The sequence below is a fragment of the Pristiophorus japonicus genome, chromosome 1 (assembly GCF_044704955.1).
Source record: "Pristiophorus japonicus isolate sPriJap1 chromosome 1, sPriJap1.hap1, whole genome shotgun sequence".
Taxonomy (NCBI): domain Eukaryota; kingdom Metazoa; phylum Chordata; class Chondrichthyes; family Pristiophoridae; genus Pristiophorus; species Pristiophorus japonicus.
In genome coordinates this window covers 261,872,733-261,890,255 of record NC_091977.1, presented here as the reverse complement: position 1 = coordinate 261,890,255, position 17,523 = coordinate 261,872,733, and the positions used below count along the sequence as shown (strand labels likewise).

General features: G+C 48.1%; 1 protein-coding gene across 1 annotated transcript in view; it reads right to left on the bottom strand.

Annotated features, from left to right (window-relative positions):
- The window catches only part of LOC139270224 (receptor-type tyrosine-protein phosphatase delta-like), a 2,930,110-nt gene extending 2,914,598 nt beyond the window's left edge, over window positions 1–15,512 (bottom strand). Inside the window, exon 1 of the mRNA XM_070888421.1 lies at window positions 15,438–15,512. The gene's annotated coding sequence lies outside the window, so the exon portion shown is untranslated. The remainder of the gene's footprint in view (window positions 1–15,437) is intronic.
- Between the last annotated feature and the right edge of the window lie 2,011 nt (window positions 15,513–17,523).

Here is a 17,523-nt window from a genome sequence, read left to right as displayed (position 1 = left end):
ACAAATATTGGCCAGGGTACCAGGGATAACTCCCCTGCTCTTCTTTGAAACAATCTTTTGCGATCTTTTACATGCACCTGAGAGGGCAGACGTCTAAATGTCAGTGTAATGTCTCATCCGAAAGACAGAATCTCAGACAGTGCAGCGTTCCCTCAGCACTGCACTGGGAGTGTCAGCCTCGATTTTTTGTGTGTGCTCAAGTCCCTGGAGTGGGATTTGAACCCACAACCTTCTGACTCAGAGACGAGAGTACTCCCACTGAGCCACAGCTGACACAGTGTGACATATGTGACTCATGTGACTCCTGCTGCTACTCAGTCGCAAAGAAAATTAAATGTTTTTCTATGAATATCATTCAATGCGTTAGTACAACATATTGGCTGACATTACATGGGATGTCAATACTAGACTGGATGGAAGCAGAGCCAAAATAGTAACCTTCCCCAGTCCCGACGATGCCAACCCTACATTGCTGCCGTCCTTGCAGCAGATACCACGGCGCACCAACCATCTCTCTGCTGAGCTCAGGCTTCAGCATCCAATTCCTGACAGTGTGACGACCAGGGGCCAGAGATGATGGCAAGGAGACAGGATGATCCCAGCCTCCTCACGATGCAGAAACTTTAGGCTATCGACTGGTTCATATTGCAGACTGTAACATGCCTGACTCCCACTATGAAATTAGGGAGAAAGCTACATTACCACCCTGATCCCTCATATTAGGGGGATCAGAGTGGTAACTTCAGATGGTAGAGGAAATCAGAGTATTACTGGGGGAGTGAATGTTGCTACTTAATCCAGGAAAACCAATCTGTCACTTTTTTGGTCTTTTCAGTACCTTGTACTTTGGGGCCTTTGGGAAATTTTAAGCATGTGCTCCAACCAACAAATAACAATGTGTCTTTAACATAGCAAACATTTCAAGGCAGTCCACAGAGGAATGGACATTGCACCCAAGAGGGAGATATTAGGAGGGCTTACCAAAGGTTTGGTCAAATAGGTGAGGTTTAAGGAGTGCCAAAAAGTAAAAGAGGAAGGTGGCGAGACAGAGGGGTTTAAGAGAAGGAATTGCGGAGTATAAGACCTAGGTAACTGAAGACATTGCTGCCAATGTTGAGCCGAAGAGAGGGAGAGATGCACAAGAAGCTGGAGTCAGATGAATGGAGAGTTTGAAGCAGGAGGGAAATTGCAGGGTTGGAAGAGGTTATGAGACAGTGAAGAGATTTAAAGACGAGGTCAAGAATTTTAAAAGTATGTCGCTGGCCAACTGGGGAGCCAATTAGCAAGGACAGGAGTGATGGGTAAGTGGGACTTGTTGAAAATATACCAGCATGATCTGAATATTGAAAAGTATGCTGTTTTGAAAAAAAAATCTATTTTCTAATGTTATAGCTAATAATTATCAAAGATTAATTTTAGAAAATTAAAAACAACAAATATTATGTGTTTTATATTTGTAAATACAAATGCAGATAATGGGAAAGCGAATCATGTAACAGTACATTATCTGATTCTATTTGTTAAAATGCTTTGCACAAATTATTACATTTGTTTTATTGTAGAAGGTGTTATGGTTGGCTTATGTTAATATGTTTAAATAACCAAGCTACTCTAATGATCCACAGGAGGTCTGGGCTTTGTCCGCATGCAAGGACTATATTTTGAATGCTGCACATGGCAACCAATCCACGAGAGATTCAATTGTAACGGGCATTGTTCCAGTATATCTGCAAGAGATTGTGAATAGTATATTCATGGCTGACTTTAGCGCAGTCAGTCTGAGACCTGTAGAGAGATCTAGATTTGACTCTTCAATAGCATTCTGCCACAAAAATAAGCAAGTAAACATGTATCAAGGATCAATGTATATCAACATTCAGGCTTGGACTGATAAGTGGCAAGTAACATTCATGCCATGCAAGTGCCAGGCAATGACTATCTCTATCAAGCGAGAGTCTAACCAGTGCCCCTTGACATTCAACGGCATTACCATCACTGAATCCCCTAGCATCAAAATGCTGGGGGTCACCATTGACCAGAAACTTAACTGTACCAGCCACATAAATACTGTGGCAGCAAGAGCAGGTCACAGGCTGGGAATTCTGCGGCGAGTGTTGAAGGATTGCAAAATTTGTGGGAGAATCCCCCCCAGTGTTTGGACTCATTGGAAAGGAAATTTAATTTGGTACTATCTACCAGAAAGTCATTGGAAAATAAATTTAATTTGGTACTATCTACCAGAAAGTTTGAGATCCTAAAGTGCACATGGAAGAAACTACAAACTTTAATCAAATTTGGGATTTTACAAAGCAGATTCATTCTGTGTGGGCAGGGCTAAGAGCTAAAGGAACTATCCTTCAAAAGAAGCCAGTTTGAGTATTGAAGCTGTCTGGAGTGTTGAAACTAAAGCAAATTATCTGGAGAATTGTGGATACTCGAAAACCCTTCTCCCCAGGAGACATTAACATAGCAACAATTAACCTAGAGATAGCTAACCATCATCCTGATCTGGAAAACCATTCCAGCCCATACATAATAACAACGGCACATCCAGTCTGCATGAAAAGCCCAAGCACAGACAGACCTTGCAAATACCAGAGCTAATATTTCCATCAAGAAACAGATTTAGAAGATTGACACATCCGAGACAGGTTAACATTTAATGAGCCCGCCAAAATATGACAAAGAAATATCAAGCCCGCCAAAATTAAACAAAGAATCCGGGCTGATTAGGCGTGAAGATTAGAACAGCTCGAAAGGTATAACTGGGACCTGCTTTAACAAAGGACTTGCAATGCTTATGCGAGGCAATGCTTTGGTACGCTATGCTGTGCATCAGATCAAGAAGGGAGAACGATTACCGCAGCAGTTTTAACTAGCTTCTCCAACCTCGACGTCGTGAAATCGGAAAAGGAAGGAAGAACATCACCATTGCGGCAGCAACCGACCACAGCCAACGTGGTACCACCGAAAGCACCGCGATCGACCAACTTCGAAACAAAACTCCACAAGGAAGAAACCGAAGAATCGAAAGTTTCCACTCTACAACCTAGACTTGACTACCAACTGGTGAAAACATTATCTAAAAAGAGTTTGAAACCTATTTCTAACGAAAGAAAGTGGGTACTTACCCCATAAGTCCAAAACGCGCCCTACCGCATCAGCGGACACCACCCAACTGAAAATTGCGCAGTAAGAAGTCTTCTACGATATTTGGGGTATGGCAAGGAGAACCTACAGAATCCAGCTAACCCCGAAATCGCGAACCACCGCCAACTACCAGTAAAGGATTGGTGAGCATAGTCCCTGTTTGCCCTGGAGTTTAACCTAGTCAGTGTTAGGCATTGGGAGGTGGGAGGTGTATTATTCACTGTAACCCCTTTGAATGTGTGATGTACTGTTTTTTACTTGAGTGACTATAAGTTTGACATTGTATTTTCTTGCCTTTAATAAAATCGAAGTTCTTTTGCACCAAACCAGTTGTTTCTTGCACTTTATCACATCCCCCAAATAAATCCAGAGTCTAGAAACCAGGGAGTGGGAGCGATTCGAACTGCTCAGAAGGTCAGAGGTGAACCTGACCCCACACACCACCCCCTACAGAATTGGCGACCATAGCAGGACTCTGGTATAAGAGATGTGATGCAGAGAGTGCTGTTTTGGAAGAAAGAACAAAGATGGAAGAGAGGATTTCCTCCTATGTGAATAAGAAAGTGAATGTCACTAAAGAATGGGTGGTTGGTCTATTGCACGCTGAGCGTCCGGGAGACGCTGCGGCCCAGTGCACAACAAGCAAGGACCATAAAAATCAGTGGAAAAGGCAATTTGGTTGGTCTGTCTACAGCGACAGGTCCAACTCCTAGATAAAACCATCGAGTCACTGCAGGCAGAACTACGGGAATATGCAAAGAAATCACATGAAAGGGCTATGGCAAGAGAAAGGATTTGGAGAGAACTCCGTAAGCTAAAACATGGAAAGGCACAGCTAATGGAAAGGTTCAAGAACAGTCAGGACTATTTTCAGTATCAGGTTACCGAGGCTAAAAATAATGAAAAGATACTGTGGGAGGAAAACACTCACCTCACCCTTCAAGTAAAAGAGCTGGAGGTGAATTTAAGAGATGTACAGGCAGCGTATAAAGTAGCTAGCGTTAAAGGGTTTGAGTCAGGAAACCACGGTCTCTGCCAGCAACAAATCAAGAGTTTAATCCTTGCTCTGTGCAAGGCAAAAGGCATGGTATGCCTAATAAGCCCAGGTACGGCCCAGGTAAACCTGGACGAGAAGTAGGAAACTGTTCGACCATCACCTATGGCGCCGGGAACTTTACCGGTTCGGCAGCAGGAGGGGCGAATGGGTTGCGGGGCGGACAGGGATAACAGACCACCACCTGTGGCGCCAAGGTTCAGCTCGGTTTGGCAGCAGGGAGGGGTGGGCGAGCCAGAGCAGGGAGAGCCAGAGCCAGAGCCAATGTGCCCGGTCCGGCAACAGAGGTTTGGCCCGCCCATCGGTGCTGGGGGTCAGGGGCCCCTGGAAAGTCAATTTGTGGTTCCCCACACTACCCAACAGCTTAGGGCTATGATAAGTCACCTGGGAAAGCTCACTCCAAAGGGAGACCCCTCGGTTCACTTTATGGAAGTGGAACAGGCAGGCGATATTAACGGATGTGATGATGCCAAGATAGCAAAGATGCTCCTCCTCTCACTGGACGGCAAGCTGGACCAGTCCCTCTCTGCCGAGAGCAAAAGGGGGCAGAGAACATGTGCCGCCATCCAGGAAGACAATCTAGAAGCCATGGGCTGTAATGATGGGAGTCCCTTCTCCAGAGTGGAGAAGACAGTGCAGCTCACAGGGGAAACCCCACAGGCTTTCGCAGACAGACTGTGGCCTGTGTACCAGAGCATCTGTGGTGGAGACCTCAACCGGGATCACCTAAGCCAGGACGAGAGAGCCGACTGGCTCCAAAGCCTGGTGGCAAACAGTTTGCCACGAATAAGAACAAAGGCTGAGGCCTGGTTTGACCTGAGAGATTCCCAGGGCACCGAACAGGCTACCAGAACTGTAGGGGAATGGAAGAGCACCCACCCAAAGGAAGGGTCCACGAAATCAGACCTAGTCAGGATAAGAGGGAGTGGCACCAGGAAGAGGGAAACCCCTCCAATACAAAACGTACCTGCTTCGGGTGCAGAAAGAGTGGGCACTGGAGAAAGGATTGTCGGAATCCATGGAAGAGTAGCGCAGGGAAGAATTCTCCAGCCCCTGCCCAAAAGACCGAGACCGAGAAACCAGTCGCTCCCCACACGTTTGACACATTCATGACTGCGCTCCGAACAATGCTAGATGGCCCTGGGAGGGTAGCCGCCGCCACTGGTACCGAAATCCCATCTGCCCCATCCCAACCAAAACAGTGACTAGGACAGACACAGCCTGTTCACCTGTGTTCCCTCGAGTACGATGCGTGGGGGAGACCGACCATTCAGACGGAAGTGGAAAAGGTGAAAGCGACTTATCTGCTGGATACCGGTGCATCAAGCACCCTTGTCTATGCAGCCAATCCCACCGCCTCACCTCTGTCTAGCGGGGTCCCCTACAGCTTGGTGGGTTTCACAGGCACTGAGCAGGCTGGTTCATTCTCCGTTCCGCTCCCTATTCGTTTGGGAACATTCCGTACCAAGTGGACTTGTGTCCTGATAAAGTGGGAACAGGAAGGGAGAAGGATCCTGTGGGCTGACTTCATTCTAGGCCACGGGATCCTAGTGGATTTAAGAAATCAGTGTCTTTGGGGGTCAGTCTGTACGGGACAGGAGAGTGAGGTGGTGGTTATCCTAGAAAAAGGGGGAAAAGGGTCGGTGTGCACCATGAAGCCAAAGGAGGGTTACGACCTTGAATCACTGGTCAGTAACACTCCGATGGAGAGGATGTGAGGGCACACCTTGCAGCTTTTGCCACTCACAAACACGACTGTGGGAGGATAAACGGGGTCGAGGTTAGCATAGATGGGGACCCCATGACCCGACCGCAGAAACAGTATAACTTTCCCAGGGAGGCGGAGACGGACATGGAAACAGCCTTGGGTTCTTTGGTTAAACAGGGGGTATTGAGACCAATAGCTACCCATGTGAACTCTCCATTGCGGCCCGTTAAGAAACCGGACAACTCCTGGAGGGCCACACTGGACTATCGAGTACTCAACCATAACATCCCCGCCTGTGCACCCACGGTTGCTGCCGTCACCGACCTCATTGGAAGTATCCCAGCCTCCGCGACCACCTTCATGGTGCTGAATATTTCCAACGGGTTCTGGTCCGTATCTTTAAGAAGGGAAGATCAGTACAAGTTTTCTTTTACCTTTAAAGGACAGCAATACACTTGTAACTGTCTCCCTCAGGGCTTCCACAACAGTCCCAGTATTTTCCACCAATGTATGGCCAACTGTTTAAAGAGCTTCAGCAGACCCCAGCAGCTGGTACAGTATGTGGACAACCTGCTCCTATTCACCGATGAGGGGGAGCAGCGTGGCCCACTGCTGACTGAGCTGCTGGAGTTGCTGAAAGAAGAAGGGTTTAAAGTGAATCCCAAGAAAGCACAGATCGGCCTGAAGGAAGTAAAATTCCTGGGACTGGCTGTGCGCGCTGGGGAAAGAGCCATTGACAAAGCCAGAAGGGAAGCTGTGCAGAAGTTACCCGCCCCCATCACAGTAACAGGAGTAAGGTCTTTTCTCGGGCTAACCGGGTACTGCAGAGATTTCATTGAGGATTATGCAGCCACAGCAGCCCCTCTGCTCCGCCTCCTACACAAGGGAGTGGGATTGGGACAAATGAGGCAGCATTTATCCTACTCAAGAAAGACCTGCAGACCGCGTCAGCTCTCGGGGCTATTGATGGTGGTAAAGAGTTTTTCCTGGAGGTAACAGCCAGCGGGGACAGTCTAAGCGCAGTACTGCTCCAGGAGCGGCATGGCCTGCTGAGACCAGTGGTCTACTCCTCCAGGATACTCATGGACGTGGAGAAGGGATACTCCAACTGTGAGCGGCATCTCCTAGCCACTCACTGGGCTGTGAAAAGATCACTGATCTTCACAGGGGGGTTCCTATCACACTCCTTACCCACCAGGCGCCCACCCAAATGCTCCTGGACGGGAGAGTCAAGGACGGGACGGTGAGCAGTGCCCGTATTGCTCACTGGACCCTGCTCCTCTCTCAGATGGACCTAAGGGTAAAGGGTCTCTGCGAGCCAAGACCCGCAGCCAACATGATCGATCCAGGGACAGCCAACAGTCTGAGCGCAGTGCTGCTCCAGGAGCGGCATGGCCAGCTGAGACCAGTGGTCTACTCCTCCAGGATACTCATAGAAGGAGTATGGGAAATTAACATAAGCTTTCGGGCCAGGTTACACCCCACAGACTAAGAGATTTTTGTGGACGGTTCAAGCACGGTATATGCGGGCAAATGACTCACAGGCTGCGGAGTGTATGACCCAGAGGCAGGCATTGCCCTGGTGATTAAACTCCCCAGTATTATGAGCGCCCAGCACACTGAACTGTCAGCGGTGGTGTATGTAGTCACACACCCCGAAGAATTCCCTACCCCATACACGATTTGCTCAGACAGTATGTTCACATGCAATTCGTGCACGGTGCACCTGGCTATCTGGTCCCATCTGCAGACGGAAGACGCCTGGCAATTAAGCCCTTACTGGAAAAGATCATGACAGCCATGGGGGAGGAAGGGAAGATTTATATACATAAAGTGAAGGCACATATCATTACTGAACCCCGCAGCAAGGGAAATCAGCAGGCTGACATGTTGGTCAAGCAAGGTGCTCGCACGGGCAAGCTCTGAGATCCGTACAACCCAGGCCCCATCGCAGCAGTCAAGGGCAGGATTGGGATGACAGGGAGGGCAGGGGTAGCATTGCCCCCAGACCTAAAACCGGTTCAGACCCAGGTCCCCGTCCTCAAAGCTGTCCTAAACACGCTAGCAAAAGGGGATAGGGTGGACGGCCCGTACGGCACCGCAGCTATTGCCATTAAAGAAGGCATGCTTTTCATGAGGGAGCAATGGGTGGTACCACAAACCACCGGAGAGAATTCCTCCAGCTGGCCCACGAGGGTCCAGGAGCAGGACACCCGGACCTGAGACCACTTGGCAATGGGTGGAGCAGGCAGGGTGGTGGCCGGGACTCAGGGAAGATGTCCATGAGTTCTGTGCTAGCTGTCTAGTGTGCGCTGCCAACAATCCTGACCTCCAGAAAAGAAAGGTGTCAATGGGACATATCAGGAGGGTAGAGGGACTCTGGCGGTCGATCCAGGTCGATTACATCGGGCCCTTACCCACTGCCCAGGGATGCTGCAAGTACTGCCTAGTATTGGTGGATGTATTCACCGAATGGGCGGTAGCCTTCCCATGCCAAACAGCTACTGCTCTGGGAACAGCTAGGATCCTGGTCAGGGAAGTGTTCACCCGATGGGGACTACCATAGTATGTGGAGTCCGACCAGGGGAGTCACCTCACTGGGCAGGTGATGCAGGAGATCCTTAAGGTGCTCGGCATCAAAGGGAAATGGAATGTCACCCACACCCCACAGTCATCCAGGCCTGTGGAGCGTTGAAACCGTACTATAAAGGAAAGGTTACGAAAGGAGATGGGGGACTCACCCAAGAAGTGGGTAGAGGTCCTACACTGGTCCTCATGGGGATCCGGGCCAGCCAGTCAAAGTGCACGGGGTACAAGCTCATGACCCACAGAACCATGCGAACCACTACCGATGTATTAGCCCCGGTACTCACGGAAGGTCAGCTTAGGGAAGCGAACCGGGACAGCTTCGTCAGGAATCTGTTTGAACACCTTAAACAGATTCACTGGCAGGCTGCTAACAACATGGGAAAACAGCATCGGAGCAACTGAATGCTTCTAGAACCCCGCAAACACCACGAGTGGGAGGTAGGGGACCAGGTCATGGTAAGGAACTACGCTCGAGTTGGAGATTTTGAGGCACTGTACGTGGGAACGTACCACATTGTCGACATTGGTCTATGCCGTGAAAATGCCCCACCCTACAAAGTGGTTCCACATAAATCAATGCAAGCTTTTCGACCCTGGGATAGCAGCTAAGCGTAAGGGACAGCCCGAAACAGTGAACCGTACCAAAGGCAGGGATCCTCAGCCAGCAGCCCCCGACTGTGGAGATCCCACAGGGGACGTGGCAGACCCACAGACTGCACCTAGAGGGGTGGTGGACTCTGTTACTGGAGGAGCTATCCCCCCAATCACTTGGGACTCGGACGCACCCCCAGTAGACAGAACCCTGAGAAGGACTCTCCGCACGCCACGGCCTAGGACACTGTGGTCACCAGCGCCCCAATTCAAGTGGTTCAGCCCCGGGAGAGGGACCAACCGCAAAGGGGTACCTAAGATCAGGGACCAGCCTGCGAGCAGGGACCCCCAGCCGGTAGCCTCGGGCGATGAGGGACCCCCAGAAGAGATTGTGGTGGACCAGCCACCAATTGGGAGTCCCCAGCCCGTAGCCCACGACCAGGTTGAACCTTCAGGTGATGAAATGAACCGTGCAGCCACCCCCAAAGGGGCGGTGTGCTGTAGCACTGGAGGGGATGTTCCCCCAATAGTGTAGGATTCAGACCCACCTCCGGTCAGGACACTCCTGGGTTTCCAGCGGGGCCGGTAGCAGGTCGGCCTGTACCGCAGAACCCGAAGAAAGGATAAGAATAGGAGTTAACCTGGCCACCCGGAGATGGGTGGCAGATGTACAGAAATAGCACAATATGAGGTGAAGTATGTTTAGTAAGAATCTAGCGTAATGTAGATTATGTGTGCAATGATTTCAGGTCACTTGGACCAAAAAGAAACTGCATGTATGGAAGGAGTGAAATGAGTAGAATAGGAAAAGAATGTTTAGATGAATATAGAATGTAAAAGTTTCAGCCAACAGCCGGTGATTAAATAGTGACATATGTACTAGTTATTGGGGAAAGGAAAAGACCCCACCTTGTAGGCAGTAAAAGAAGCATTACAAGAATGATAAGAGGGAAATGGCTATGGGATTAAAGTTAAAAACAGACATCAGTTCCTACGGGAACTGGAAAAGACAGCCAGTCGATTACAGACTTAATTGTGTTCTCCAAGAAGAAATGAGCCCAAATTGGAACTCGATCACCTTTTGTCAAGCCAGAGAGCTTTTCTCAGGGCTGGACTATCTGTTTTATGTGCCCCTACAGGAAGGAGAACAACATGAGAAGGGTCCTGTTCCTGCTCGCCCTGATAAGGATGAGCAGCGGTTGCCGAGGAGACGTGGAAGAATCCCTCATGTATGGGTGCTCAGGAGAGAGAGCACCGATCGTGACTGCAGGGAGTGGCACACCGGGTGTGGAAGAGCTCGCCGTTTATGCCCACGAAGGGAGGTGGCCAGGGTGACTGGGGTCTAATTCCACTCGCTACTCCAGCCAGGAAGGGTTCACCTATGGGGAGGCCTCCGTTCCATGCCCCAGGATATGGGTCGTTGCTGCGCAGGTCAGTGTTCTGGAGGGAAAACGTGTGTGTTTGACTTGTAAAGGACAGATTCCCCTGGGTAGATGGTGGTGGCTCAGGAAGCTGAGCAAGGATGTGGGAGACCAGGAATCTGACTGGAAAAGACTCGGTAATGACACGTACCGTACCATCACGGGGACACGGGGAGGAGTGAAGGTGTGTTGGAACAAGTGGTGGGAGTCTGAACAGGGAATTTACATCTGCATGTGGGGGTTAGAGGAGATCTGTCCTGCAGGCACATCAATTGCCTTCACCAGGCAATGGCAAGATGACGGGGAAGGGATGGAGTGGGATTCCAGCCGACACGGGTGTGCGGTCCCACACTCCCCACTCCCAATTAACACCACCGAACTTATAGCACACATTAAGAAACCCTTGCCCATGACCCCGCCAGTGCAAACAATAATAGAAAGGTGTCCTACCACCACCAAGGGACCAGGGAACGGATTAGTATTGGTGCTGACTGAAAAGGTGTTATACCAGGGGGTACACTTTGCAGTAGCTTCAGTTATTTTAAACCTTACCGAGGTGCATTTACCTGCATGGTGCCCGTAGGAAACAGAGCAGCTGTACCAGGCCCTACTCAGAGAAATGTTCAAGAAATTTTACGAGTTAGACTTTGGGAATGTCGACAAAGCAGATCTATATACCCTATATGCTAGGGACACCATGGGCACGGGGAGACCTAGAACAGGAACCTTGAATGGCATTTTTACTGCATATAATACAGGATCCTCTGTGATAAATAGCCTGGATGATATAGAACTACAAATGCAGATAAATGGTCTAAAGAACCAACTGAAAAAGATCCTAAAAGAGGAAAACACAATAGTAGGTCAGAGCTACATGAGGACCAGGCTATGATGGTCCATTTAAAATAAGTCGTGGCTGAGCTGGAAAAACATGCACAGACAGTGAATGCACTGATACGGGAGGATAGGAATGCTTCCGACCAGATTGCACAGAATGAGGTGTGTGTGCTGTATGGGGCATGGTTGTTGGGTGAGGGCTGCAACAACCTGGAAGATTTAAAACAAGGTTTAGTCCCCTCCTGGATCAGTAACAAGCACCTCGCAGCCATCTACCCGTACAGTAATTCACTAAGCCCGTGCCAGCTCCGTCTAGCTTCTAAAGCCTGCCCTCTCCCAGTACATTGCGGGCATTCTAATCACACCATCATGGGATCATGGGGATAGTACTAAGGATGCCGGTCATGGGTAGGACAGCCCGACCCACACCGGTATACAGGGTGGAGAACATTGGAGTCATTCAAGGAGGTGCACACGTTCGTTTCACAGCGGTCCCACCCTATATCATAAAGTGGGAGCACACTATGACAGGTACTGACCTCTCCGGGTGCTGGAGCCAGGGTGCACACATAATACTGTGTCCCCAGCACTTGAATGCCTATTCTAAACCACAGTGCAGGTTTAAAGCTGCTGGCACACAGCCTATCAACTGTACCATGGAGGTAATGGCACAAGACCATGTCCCTCCACAGGTAGCATACATAGGGGGTGGGACATATTGTGTCACCACCAGTGCACCCCACTACCAGCATGGACACTTCTGATGTCTGGTGAGTGACAGCAGTTTTTGCTTTAAACCTGAGGCATCAGTTCAAGTGGCCCAGGAACAGATTGTCCCCATTCCTGAACCCTCCACTGTCCACCTCACTGTAAGTGACAGCATAACAAACCTGCAAGACTATGCTGCACATTTCTGATATGCAATTCCCCCTCTACCCGAACGTCTTACCGCCCTACTGAAAGCTGTAGTAATCTCACAAAAACATTTCTATACACGAGAACGGAAAACTATCGAGATGAGGAGAAAGATTCTGGAGATCACAATTCCGCCTTGATGGGACATTTTCAGGAATATCGAAGTTCGTGCCGGGATCAGAATAGCTTCCCACATTTTGGTTGCCTGTCAACTCGCGGTTATTCTTTACTTATGGTGTCTCACTTGCCAGGTGAAACGCAGAGGCCATCAGGTCAGGCACCAAAGGGTGCTGTACTCTCCCTGGCCAAACTTGGGGATCACACAGGGAGGGGTAACACCATATTACCATGTTTCATTTGTTTTAATTTTCACCTGCTGTAAAAATGCAGAGATCGAGTATTGTAAGAATATTACTTAAAAATGTGTTTGACTATGTACCTTTATTTTACTGTACTTAAAATTATGTTTGACTTTGTACCTTTACTTTACTGTAAAGACAGAGTAATGGAAAGGCATCGGACCCCCTCTATGCTGTAACATAATTGGAATGACTGTATTTGCCCGTAAACTGCATTGCATTTCAAAGGGGGATGCACGTTAAAGTTTTCTCTCGGTAAATACAAGGAAGGTTGACTCTCGGGAGATTGGGAATTTTGCTTACCTAGCATGACACTCAAGTGTGTAGAGTGTCGCAGGGGAGACTGAAACGTTGCAAAATTTGTGGGAGAACTCCTCCGCCCGCCCCCGCCCCGCCCCAGTGTTTGGACTCATTGGAAAGGAAATTTCATTTGGAACTATCTACCCGAAAGTTTGAGATCCTAAAGTGCACAGGGAAGAAACTACGAACTTTAATCGAATTTGGGATTTTACAAAGCAGGATCGGTGAGCATAGTTCCTGTTTTCCCTGGAGTTTAACCTAGTCAGTGTTAGGCATTGGGAGGTGGGAGGTGTATTATTCACTTTCACCCCTTTGAATGTGTGATGTACTGTACTTTACTTGAGTGACTATAAGTTTGATATTGTATTTTCTTGCCTTTAATAAAATCGAAGTTCTTTTGCACCAAACCAGTTGTCTCTCGCACTTTATCCAGAGTCTAGAATCCAGGGAGTGGGAGCGATTTGAACCGCTCAGAATGTCAGAGGTGAACCTGACCCCACACACCACCCCCTACAGTGTCTCACTTCCGGACTCCTCAAAACCTTTCCACCATCTACAAGGCACGAGTCAGGAATGTGATGGAATATTCTCCATTTGAATAGAGGAGTCCAGCTCCAACAACACTCAAGAAGCTCAACACCATCCTGGACAAAGCAGCCTGCTTGATGGGACCCCATCCAACACCTTAAACATTCACTTCTTCCATCACCAGCGTACCGTGGCTGCAGTGTGTACTATCTACAAGATGCACTGCAGCAACTCACCAAGGCTTCTTCAGCAGCAACTCCCAAACCCACCTCTGCCACCTAGAAGGACAAGGGTAGCACCATGGGAACACCATCACCTCCAAGTTACATACTTGGAAGTATATCACCATGCCTTCATCACCGTTGGGTCAAATTCCCTAACAGCACTGTGGGAGTACCTTCAAGACACGGACTGCAGCGGTTCAAGAAAATGGCTCACCAACATCTTCTCAAAGGCAATTAGGTATGGGCAATAAATGCTGGCATTTCCAGCGATGCCAAAATCCCAGGAACGAATTTTAAAAAAGATAGCTCAGGAGAACGAGATTGGTAGAGATTATAACTATTGTAAAGATGCCGTTTGTACTGAGTACTGTTCACTCCTGTATTTCATGTTAAATAAATTTTCTGACCCATAGCCTGAGCCGCTCAGTCTGATAGAATCTATATCCATATGCTTATTGAAGATAAGAAGGTCATGGTACATATTCCAGTAAACCAGAATACAGTGGCAAGATTTCTCTGTTCAATCCCTGGGTCTTTCTAGACGTACCCAGATACACATACATGTTCAGCGGGGTACAAAGTCAGCTTATGAGACTGGTCACTGACACTGAATCCAATTACATATCGAACGTTAAATATCAAAAATGCAACAGGCAAGGTCAGGAATGTAAATATTTTTCTATGTGATGCATGTTTTACAAGGTTCTCCTGCTATTCTTCACACTGGACTGTAATCCTTTAGTAATTTGTAGGTTGCTGCCCACACAATGATGAATGCAAAGCTGGTTGACCTTTTCTCTACTGAGTCTCCTTCACCCTTGCCATGTGTAAATCTGTAGTGCAGTGTATCGTGTCTCTCCGCTTACAGCTAAACGATCAGATGGCTATTACTGGTCTGATCAATTCTTTCTCATGACACCAATATAGGAAGTAGGGCTTTCAGTGTTGTATAGGAAAAGCCAAGAGGTCCAAACATGACCTTGCTTTTAATGTTCCAGTTACAAAACCACAAATCTCAATATCTGACTGCTAGTTTGCTGAGTATTGAACCCTTGTGTGAACCAAATATGCATTCATGGAAATCTAAACACCTCGGCTGCCCCAGATCTCGACCAGACTCAATGCACCAACGAAAACCCTTAAAGATCTCAAGTACAATTTCATATTAAGAGTTAGAATGCTTTGGGCTGTGACATAAGGTCAGTGAATTTCCATCATAAGGTCACGAAGCAAAATAATCAAAAAAATTAGTGGGTGACAACAGTTGTCCAAAAAATAAGATTGTGTTGCAACATCTTTTATAAAAATAGAAACATTATGACACATAAGATAGAATGTGTGTCAGTTTAAGGTCAGAAGTTGCAATTTCACTGAAACTGATGGCAGGTGCACATAAAGGACAGATGAGAACCCTGGATTTGTCAGATTGACAATTAAAAGGTTGGGAGTAATTTTAGAATCAGTGCACTAGAAATTATGTACGCCCGATTTGAGGTGGAGGAGCTGGGCGCTACCTTTAGCACCATCTACCACCTCAAAGTACGATATTCAGTTGTCTTCAGTTCCACACTCCTCTTAGGGCGCTAATGGAGCGATAGGCAGGAGGCGTACTCATTTTTTTGGTGCTAGGATGTCGGTATTCTTGCACCAGAAGCTGAATGATAAAAAAGTCCATGGGTAAACTTCAATAAACCTCACCCTCACTTCCTCATTACTGCAACAAATAAATAGAAGTTGAAAAAGTGAAATTTGATCACTGACCTTGCGCTCCGGATGATAGCGCCCTGGGATCGACGTTGTACCGACTGTTTTCCCCTGCCAGTGTCAGCGTCAGGTGCTACCGCAGACAGAAAAGTGAATTTTGCAAACACGGCGCTACGGGGGCATTGCACACCCGGTGATGTCACCAAGTGGGTGGCGCTAGCGAGCGCAGCGCAAATTGTCAGCGCCGCGGCTAAAACTTCACTGAAGTTCATGGCAGGAGCTGACAACACAGCGCTCTGGCAGGAGGTGTTTAGCGGCCCTTCAGCACCCCTCTCTGGCACTAATGGTGCTAAACAACTGAATTTCTACCCCAATATGTTTTTGGAGAAAGGGAGCTGAAACACAGCATTGTAAATTTGTTTTGCATCTTTTGCCCTTGCAATTCATGAAAGGAGCAAGCTGCGCTAAAGGAGCCCAGAGAGCAAGGTGGGTGCAGTCAGTGATGACCTGGACTTGGCCAAACCACTTGCACTATCCCGCTGCTGCTTACTGCACGTGAGTGAAGTCATGAAAGTTGCATCAGTCACCTAATTAATCCAAGCACGAACTGCTGATTGACTGCTGTCACCGATATCCTCTATTTCAGCCCAGACGGAACCAGCAGTTCAGGGCTGCAGTGAGCTTGGCTGCAACGGACAATGAAATGTGGCTGTAGAATACTGGAGGCGATACAACTCTGTCACAGCTTCCATAAACACAAGAACACAAGAACTAGGAGCAGGAGTAGGCCACCTGGCCCCTCGAGCCTGCTCCACCATTTAACAAGATCATGGCTGATCTGATCTTGGCCTCAACTCCACTTCCCTGCCCTCTCCCCATAACCCTTGACTCCCTTATCGCTCAAAAATCTGTCTATCTCTGCTTTAAATATATTCAATGACCCAGCCTCCACAGCTCTCTGTGGAAGAGAATCCCACAGATTTATAACTCTCTGAGAGAAGAAACTTTATTCTGAGACGATGTCCCCTAGTTTTAATTTCCCCAGAGTGGAAATATCCTCTCTGCATCCACCTTGCCAAGCCCTCTAATTATCTTACAAGAACATAAGAATTAGGAACAGGAGTAGGCCATCTAGCCCCTCGAGCCTGCTCCGCCATTCAATAAGATCATGGCTGATCTGGTCGTGGACTCAGCTCCACTTACCCGCCCTCTCCCCGTAACCCTTAATTCCCTTATTGCTTAAAAATCTATCTATCTGTGACTTGAATACATTCAATGAGCTAGCCTCAACTGCTTCCTTGGGCAGAGAATTCCACAGATTCACAACCCTCTGGGAGAAGAAATTCTTTCTCAACTCGGTTTTAAATTGGCTCCTCCGTATTTTGAGGCTGTGCCCCCTAGTTCTAGACTCCCCTACCAGTGGAAACAACCTCTCTGCCTCTATCTTGTCTATCCCTTTCAGGATTTTAAATGTTTCTATATCACCCCTCATCCTTCTGAACTCCAACGAGTAAAGACCCAGTCTACTCAATCTATCATCATAAGGTAACCCCCTCATTTCTGAAATCAGCCTAGTGAATCGTCTCTGTACCCCTTCCAAAGCTAGTATATCCTTCCTTAAGTAAGGTGACCAAAACTGCACGCAGTACTCCAGGTGCGGCCTTACCAATACCTTATACAGTTGCAGCAAGACCTCCCTGCTTTTGTACTCCATCCCTCTCGCAATGAAGGCCAACATTCCATTCGTCTTCCTGATTACCTGCTGCACCTGCAAACTAACCTTTTGGGATTCATGCACAAGGACCCCCAGGTCCCTCTGCACCACAGCATGTTGTAATTTCTCCCTATTCAAATAATATTCCCTTTTACTGTTTTTTTTCCCCAAGGTGGATGACCTCACACTTTCCGACATTGTATTCCATCTGCCAAACCTTAGCCCATTCGCTTAACCTATCCAAATCTCCTTGCAGCCTCTTTGAGTCCTCTACACAACCCACTTTTCCACTAATCTTAGTGTCATCTGCAAATTTTGTTGCACTACACTCTGTCCCCTCTTCTAGGTCATTTATGTATATTGTAAACAGTTGTGGTCCCAGCACTGATCCCTGTGGCACACCACTAACCACTGATTTCCAACCGGAAA